General features: G+C 38.0%; 1 pseudogene; it reads left to right on the top strand.

Moving 5' to 3' along the window:
- The first annotated feature begins 7254 nt into the window (after positions 1-7254).
- Positions 7255-8589, top strand: LOC114902966 (annotated as a pseudogene).
- Positions 8590-9104: the final 515 nt, after the last annotated feature.

Here is a 9104-nt window from a genome sequence, read left to right as displayed (position 1 = left end):
CATACTTTTTTCACTTCAGGTAACTTACATGCAATTTTTATGACATAATTTTAGATTTAATTGCTCTTTAAATGTCTTATGGACGATGACTGGGCATTCAAACAATTATTGGGTATACATAAAGTTATGGGAAAAAGTAGCACAATATAATTTGGTATATTAGTGAAGAAAATACATGCCCATGGATAATAAGTACAATTCCATATTTACTTGCAAAGCAACAACGTGGTTTACAGGACTTAAAAAGGAAGATACCAAGAAGTAGTTGAAAGCATTGTCTGTTTTGTTACTGACATATCTCTAAAGGGATTGGACAGAACATACCAGGCAATAAAATCGAAGGCAAAAACATTGACAAATTCCTATTAGGCACTGTGTCATTGCTTAACTGGCAGTAGTATCATTGTGTGTGTGTGTGATCTTATATGCAAGAGAGATACATTTTTCAGTTGAAGTTGTCTTAGAGTTGATCAAGTGTGGTAGTCATTATGCATTGCATTTCTAAGAGCCTCCATTTATTGCTTCCATCTTGTGAATATTTGTGGTATATACATTTGTAAATCCAACATTGATTGAATATTTTCTGTTTAATGTCTACTTAACTTTGATTGTCCCTCACATCATGAATTACTTCAAGTGCAATGCCATGTCTAGTCATACTTTTTAAAGAAAATAATTTTAACCATGTACATAGGCATAAAAGAATTAGATTATATATAATAGAAGTTTAATATCTAATGTTTTGACTTTGTTAGCTTAACATTTGTTAAGTAGAGCCCCCTCATCCCCCCCGACCCCGGGTGTCAGATGGTGAGTCACGTTTAACACAAGAACACAAGGCAGTGGAGATAGAGAAGTTTGTTACTCACATCTCCTGGAGGAAGTACACTGGCGAAGTCAGGGCAACACTCAGGCAGAGAGAGTGACAGGGGCACATGCCTTTATTAGAGTCCAAGGGTGGAATGCTTTGAGGTTCCCAGGCTAAGGTTGGATTGGTTAATTCAAACCAAAAGGACTGGTGTTTGGTAAGCTTGGTGGGGGGGGGGGGGCAGGCATTAATCTGAGGGGTGCACAAAGAGAAGGTCCTGGGCCTTGGGGGGAGAACGCTTATCACAAGGGCAGTGGAGAGATAGTTTAAGGGACCCCCACAAGCAGTTTGGCCACACAAAATGGATGACAAGGCCACAATATTATGGAGTAGTTTAGCTGCATTCTCAACATCTCTCTTCCATTTTATTTGCAGAAATGTAAGCTTGAAAAAGAGCTATATGTTGAAATATTTTTTTACCTATGTCTAAATCGTAGCAGTCAGTTCAATTTAATAACCAATGAACATGGCCTAGTTTTTAAACAGATATAAAAAGTTTTCATTTTTGTATCTTTTTATCATTTGAAAATAATTTTTATCAGTATTAAATTGAGCAAGCCATCAGCAATGACTAGGGGAAAGGAATAACAACAGTAAAAGGAGAGGACGCTCAGGCAAGTTTTAGAAAAACATAATAAATGATAGATCCAATAATGTATAGAGAAAACTGTGATTTTTTTGAGTTTATGAAATACTTATCATATTTAATTGAAGTGTAAAAATGGTTGTCACTGTTTATAGACCCCTGTCTCAGATGTTTAACAAATACAGAAATTGAATAATAAATGCATTTTCTGCTGGATAACTGAAATAATGGCTTGATTTAGGCTGAGAATGCTTGGGTCTTAGCTTTTTTCAATCATATTTCATTTTACCTTTCCTACTATCCTGAGATCTCAACTCTACTGTTGAAAAAATAAGAAAAACACTGCTGAGCACACAAATCTATTGTCAAGATCAAAATAGGGCACATATGCAAAGGGATTTTGTGAACTATACCAAATGACAAGAGAGAAGTGGACCTGTGACAACAATGAAGATAGTAATACAGTTGCTGTTGCTGCCACCAGGCTGAATGGTGTATTGCCAGCATTACTCATTAGTACATTCATTCATTTAATACATATATGTTGATCTCTTGGTATTGTGCTAAGTACTGGTTACATTATGTTGAACAAAGGAGACACAATCTTTGCTTTCATGGTGCTGAACCTTTAAGATGATGGCAATGGCTAAATGGGAGGAGGGAGATGGTATCAGAAGGCATAAAACAGATCAACCTTAGAACTCCAGGTGAAGTATGGCAGGAAGGGGAAACGTATGTGGAATGCTCTGAAATGGGACTGAATGAGGGCAGTGTTGCTGGAGGATAAGGAGGAAGAATAAGCAGGCAAGGTTCAGGTATACTTAAGGGCGAGCCTAAGCAGTTAGGATGTTTATGCATTGGACAATGGAAAGCTACTGAAGGATTTTAAGCAGAAGATTCATATTACATAATTTGCATTTTAAAAAAATAATTCACATGACTTACTGATTTTAATGGGATGTTTGTCACTACCAGTCTGAACTGGATTTTTCCAATACAAAATAAAAAAGCTTTGGTGTTAGTAAAGGGCAATTGAAAAGAACAGCCATGCCAATGAAGTAAGGATTTAAATTGAAAACAAAACAAACAAAATGAAAACAAAAATGACAACCAAAGCTTATTTTAAAAATGTGTCCAATTGTATAAATGGAACATTATCTATATGCCTTGCCCTGATTTTAAATGACAATGAGTATATCTAGTGGACAAGATTAGGAAAAGCAATTAGAACTCCTTTCTTCCTTATTTTAATATATGTATATTTATTTATTCTTATTTATCACAAATAAGTTTAAATTTTATTGCCTTCTCTTTTTAAATGACTAAGTTCAACTGTCATGTTATAATATCCTAAAGATGCCTCAGACTGTGTTTTATGGGGTGATTTATAAAAGGCCCAGGGCTATCTCAGCCTTTTGAAAATATTCTGAAATGTTTATTAATGGCCTCATAAACTATGCTCATCCTGTTTTGCTGATGAATACTTGGCAGTTGGAAAAAAGGCACTCAGTTCATTACCACATGAGATCACAAAATATTCTGTAAGGATATACCTTACTAATTTCTGATATATATAAAACTATGAGTTTTAAAATGATCAACAAAGTTTAATGTATAAAGAGTGCACTAAAAATCACTTCAGTCTGGAACTGAGAAGCCATTATTTTCATATCCACAGGTTAAGATAATTGATAAAGGCAATCAGTGGCTATTTTCAAATACGTTTTCAGCACTTGTTTATTTAGAAAGTGAAAATCAAATTTCTATAATCATCCTCTTCTTTCAATAAACTGAAAAGCTGTTTCTTTAAATTTTGCTCAAAATAAGTCTATAGATATGTATAAATAGAAATAATACTTTGATACTTTATTTTTGTCCTATTGTTGGTTGCCTGGGTAGCTATATCACAGATAGGCAATTAATTAAGCAAAATAAATAATTTAGTTCATTTTTAATATTTTCAGTGGGTAGGCAATGTACTGTGGATGCAACATTAAGCAAAATTATAGTGGGTTCCTCCCATATCACTGTCAGGTCTGTACCAAATGGAGCAGCAGCTTTGGAGAAGAGTTTTGAAAAGCTTTTCAATTAATTACAAAGTACTACCCAAACGATAGATATAATTAGAATCTCAGAAGACTCAGAAACACCATAAAAATAGTGATATGTTAATTAGAGTTCTTATAAGTGGTTTCTATTTTCAGTGACTAACTTCTACTTTGCGGATTTTGGACATACATAGTAAAATAGGGGAAAATGTAGGAGAAACAGTAAATAACCAATATTGCTTTATCTTGGATAGCTAACATCTATCCAATTATCATAATCAATACATATTATAAATTTAGCATTATCATAATTAAAATATATTCTAAATTTTCTGAGCAAACACTTCCAAGAATCCTACCAGGTATTTGCAAATTATTAGTCTATCTGTTAGTATACTGGAATTGTTTTTTAAATATTCAGCATGTAATACCTGAAACTATTAGCTTGAAAATTAAACTTATTCATAATGCTTGTAAGCACAGGCTTTTAGTACTTAACAAAAAGGTAAGAAAGCTGTAAAGTTTCCAAATTGGAAAAACATAAATGGTTCGAGTCCTTCTGTCCATTTAGACATCTAAAATTCATGAAGCAGACACAACTAGCTCAAATTTTTAAAAAAATCTAATCTCTTCAATTACATCTAGTTTTGCTCATTAAAGTAATCTAGAAATCATTTTACTTGTCTACCTAAAGATCAAGGGACATAATTAGGAAAGGAACCTTCACTTTATTTCTATTGGAAAAGAATGTCTTAAATTAGATGAAATAGATATCTTTTTCAAGTAAAGTATAATAAGAAAAATAGTATGTTATGCATGACAAAAAAAACCCAAAATTTAAAGACTAAAAGATAAAACTGGATAATTGAGCCAAAAATAAAGGACCAGAGACTATTTCATGGCTGTTTCCCCAGTGAAGAAAATTAGTGCTCCGAAGATGTAACTGAGTACAATAATTTCTTGTCAGGCTATCAGAAATATCTTCTCAAAGCGTTTCATTTTGTTTTATTTTGTGTCTACACTGAGACTCTTTCATTCATATTTGATGCTTTCCTCTTATTTACTCTTCCCTTTTTCTCCCTTTGTGCAATGCACTTTAGGGAATGTGTGTGTTAACTCAAAATGATTGACTTGGTGAAACTGTACTGGGCCATATTTTATGGATTTTGTTTTTTAATTTTATTGAAGTATAGTTGATTTACAATGTGTTAATTTCTGCTATATAGCAAAATGATTCAGTTATAAATATATATACATTTTTTCATATTCTTTTCCATTTTGGTTTATCACAGGATATTGAATATAATTTCCTGTGTTACACAGTAGGACCTTGTTGTTTATCCATTGTATATATAATAGTTTGCATCTGCTAACCCCAAATTCCCACTCATACCCTCCCCTAGCCCACCTCCCCCTTGGCAACCACAAGTCTGTTCTCTATGTCTGTGAGTCTGTTTCTGTTTCATAGATAAGTTCATTTGTGTCATATTTTAGACTCCACATATAAGTGATATCATATGGTGTTTGTCTTTCTCTTTCTGACTTCACTTAGTATGATAATCTCTAGATCCATCCATGTTGCTGCAAATGGCATTATTTCATTCTTTTTATGGCTGAGTAATATTCTATTGTATATACACCAGGTCTTTTTTATGCAGTCATCTGTCAGTGGACATTTAGGTTGTTTCCGTGTCTTGGCTATTGTAAATAGTTGGATCATATTTTATGGAAGGTAGTGGAATGACCCATCTAGGAAAGATATACAGAAATCCCTTCAAGGGAAGGAGGCTGGTGCAAGGAAAGCACTGAAAGCAATATTGATGGAGAACAGAAGGAGGGAGTAACAAGATGAAGTGGGGACTATCGGCTAGGGCCAGAACATGCAGGGCCTGGGCACTACTCTATGAGCAATGAACAGTGCCTTTTAAGTACAGCATTTAGGGTGACAGGATCAAACTTGTGATTTATAAGGTCTCATTCTTGGGGAGACATATCTTTGAGACCATGAAGCTATGCTTAGGAAAGGAGGCAATAGTAGAAATTAGAAGCATAGAGGGCTATTTCTGAAGACTAGTAGAGAGATATCAATGATTTGAATGGGGAGATAGAGAGAAGTTGGTATATTTTAGGCATATTGGATGTTATAACACCAGGATTTTTCAATGGGACAGAGCTTGTTGCAAAGGAGACTATGATTCTAAGCTATACGTAACAGCTTTCTGACAGTGGCCCTCCATGGATAGTAATAACTATGAGGACTCTGAAATTTGTGTTTCCAAGTCAAAACACTGTTCATAACCTCCAACTCCTGTATGTAACAGGTTACTCAACATCTATAGTTAGCTGTCTCACAGTTATCTTGAATTCATTTAATATATACTGAACTCGTGGTCTTTAACCCATTATTATCCCCCCTTTTTTGGTGAGGATTAAATGATATTTATTTATTTTGTACTTAACATAGAGTGAATATGCCTTCCCCTTGATTTACTATGACCAAGTACAGTTGTCCCTCTGTATCCCTGGGGATTTGTTCCAGGAGCCCGCTCAGATACCAGAATTCAAGGATGCTCAAGTCCCTTATATAGAATGTTGTAGTATTTGCATATAACCCACACACATCATCCTGTATACTTTTTTTAAATTTAAAGTATAGTTTATGTACAATATTATATGTTACAGATGTACAATACAGTGATCCACAATTTTTAAAGATTGTATTATATTTATTGCTCTTACAAAGTATTGGCTACATTCCCTTCATTGTACAGTATATCCTTGTAGCTTATTTTATACACAGTAGTTTGCACCTTTTAATCCCCTACCTCTATCTTGTCCCTCTCAGCTTCCCTCTCCCTGCAGACTCACAGAACAAACCACTAGTTTGTTCTCTATATCTGTGAGTCTGCTTCTTTTTTGTTACATTCACTAGTTTGTTTTATTTCTTAGATTCCACATATAAATGATATCATACCTAAATGTAAAAACAGAAACCATAAAACTCCTAGAGGAAAACATAGGCAGAACACTCTTCGACATAAATTATAACAATATTATTTCCTTCTTAGTGATCCCTGTTTTAGTACAATATTCCCTCTCCAAACTGCACCCGTCTTGACTGCCTTCACTTACATGAGAATAGGGAGAAGATCAAATTCTGTTTTTTTCTTTTTGCTATTAAAATTCTCAAGGCTGCTGGAGCCCAGCTGAGCCTCTGCAGCTGCCGCCGCGGGCGCCCACCAAACACTTTGCAGGCTCGCTTCCACCCTGCGGGCCAGTCCGCGCTGAGGGGCCCGGGCTCAGGGCGGCAGCATTCGGGGACAGGCCATGCAGTGAAGCCCCACCCCCCACCCCGTCCACCTTTGCCCGGAGCCGCGGGCAGCAGCCCTGTACGTCCAGCCGGCCCAGGGGCAGGAGCAGCGCTGGGGGCGGGGGCGGGGGAGGGCGGCCCAGCCGGGGGAATGGGAGCCGGGCTCCGAGCTGAAGGCGGAGGAAGCGGCACCGAAGTTTGCCTCGGACTCACCGGGCGCTGCGGCAGCACTGTTGGTGCTGCCGCCGCTGCTTCATTGCACGTTCATGAGGAAAATTTTCAGGAGTCAGCAGAAACATTGTGCCCAAAAGAGACTGAGTCGCTGTTACCACCAAACCCTGGAGTAGACTCTCCCTGGAAAACTTCCCTTCGGTTTATTTTCTTGAAAAGACTCCAGGCTTCGGCTTGGAAAATCCAACCGCCAAAATTGAGCCCAGCAGCTGGAGCGGCAGTGAGATCCCTGCCGAAAACATGGAAAGGATGAGTGACTCTGCAGATAAGCCCATTGACAATGATGCAGAAGGGGTCTGGAGCCCCGACATTGAGCAGTGCTTTCAGGAAGCCTTGGCTATGTATCCACCATGTGGGAGGAGGAAAATCATCTTATCAGATGAAGGCAAGATGTATGGTAGGAATGAATTTATAGCCAGATACATCAGACCCATGACCGGGAAGATGAGGACCAGAAAACAGGTGTCTAGTCATATACAGTTCTTAGCAAGAAAGAAAGTTCGAGAAATTCAAGCCGCCATTAAAGTGTCACATTCTAGTCACATTCAGGTTCTTGCCAGAAGGAAATCTTGTGATTTTCATTCCAAGCTAAAGGATCAGACTGCAAAGGATAAGGCTCTGCAGCACATGGCCGCCATGTCCTCAGCCCAGATCGTATCAGCCACTGCCATTCACAGCAAGCTGGGGCTGCCAGGGATTCCACGCCCCACCTTCCCAGGGGCGTCGGGGTTCTGGCCGGGAATGATGCAAACAGGACAGCCTGGATCCTCGCAAGACGTCAAGCCCTTCGTGCAGCAGGCCTACCCCATCCAGCCAGCAGTCACAGCCCCCATTCCGGGGTTTGAGCCTGCGTCAGCCCCAGCTCCCTCGGTCCCAGCCTAGCAGGACCGCTCCATTGGCACAACCAAACTCCGCCTGGTGGAGTTCTCAGCTTTCCTCAAACAGCAGCGAGACCCAGACTCGTACAACAAACACCTATTCGTGCACATTGGGCGTGCCAACCATTCTTACAGTGACCCATTGCTCTAATCAGTGGACATTCGTCAGATTTATGACAAATTTCCTGAAAAGAAAGGTGTCTTAAAGGAACTGTTTGGAAAGGGCCTTCAAAATGCCTTCTTCCTCGTAAAATTCTGGGCTGATTTAAACTGCAGTATTCAAGATGATGCCGGGGCTTTTTATGGCGTGACCAATCAGTATGAGAGTTCTGAGAATATGACAGTCACCTGTTCCACCAAAGTTTGCTTCTTTGGGAAGCAAGTAGTAGAAAAAAGTAGAGACAGAATATGCAAGGTTTGAGAATGGCCGATTTGTATACCAAATAAATCGGTCCCTGATGTGTGAATATATGAGCAGTTTCATCCACAAGCTCAAACACTTACCAGAGAAATATATGATGAACAGTGTTTTGAAAAACTTCACAGTTTTATTGGTGGTAACAAACAGGGATACACAAGAAACTCTCCTGTGCATGGCCTGTGTATTTGAAGTTTCAAAGAGTGAACATGGAGCACAGCATCACATTTACAGGCTTGTAAATGACTAGCCATGGTTATTTATATATATAGATATCTGTATATACACACACTCTCTCTCCATGATTGAACGACTGACTGTAAACCTCACCACGCAGGGATGCTGCCCTGGCCCTGAGGTCACCCCAACTTTTCTAAATCCTGTTTGAGCGAAGTCATTTTTTCATGTGTTCATACTCATTGTAGCTGTGAAGTTCTGGTACCGTTGTAAAAAGAGAAATCAAGTTGTTTCTGTGTGTTATTCAGATCCACAGCCCACAGTTCCTCAGAAAGTTGAACCTTAAGAACCCAAGTCTCTGTTTGCAGAGACCTGTTTCTCGTTGTGGTAGAAAAAAAAAATTGACAGAGCATTTACCATTGGACATTTACTGCCTTTATACAAATGTATTAAGTGTTTTTTTTCAACATAAAAATCTTGTTTTAAGATACAAGTAAAATTAATCTTTAAATATAAATGTAAATTAGTACACAAAACTAAGAATCTTTAGACTTATCTTTGTAACAAATTAGGGTGGAAGTTATGAAA

This window comes from Monodon monoceros, unplaced genomic scaffold (genome assembly GCF_005190385.1).
Source record: "Monodon monoceros isolate NGI ecotype Baffin Bay Population unplaced genomic scaffold, NGI_Narwhal_1 Super_Scaffold_20, whole genome shotgun sequence".
Taxonomy (NCBI): Eukaryota; Metazoa; Chordata; class Mammalia; order Artiodactyla; family Monodontidae; genus Monodon; species Monodon monoceros.
The sequence above is the reverse complement of the archived record's forward strand: the minus strand, read 5'-3'. Positions and strand labels throughout refer to the sequence as shown.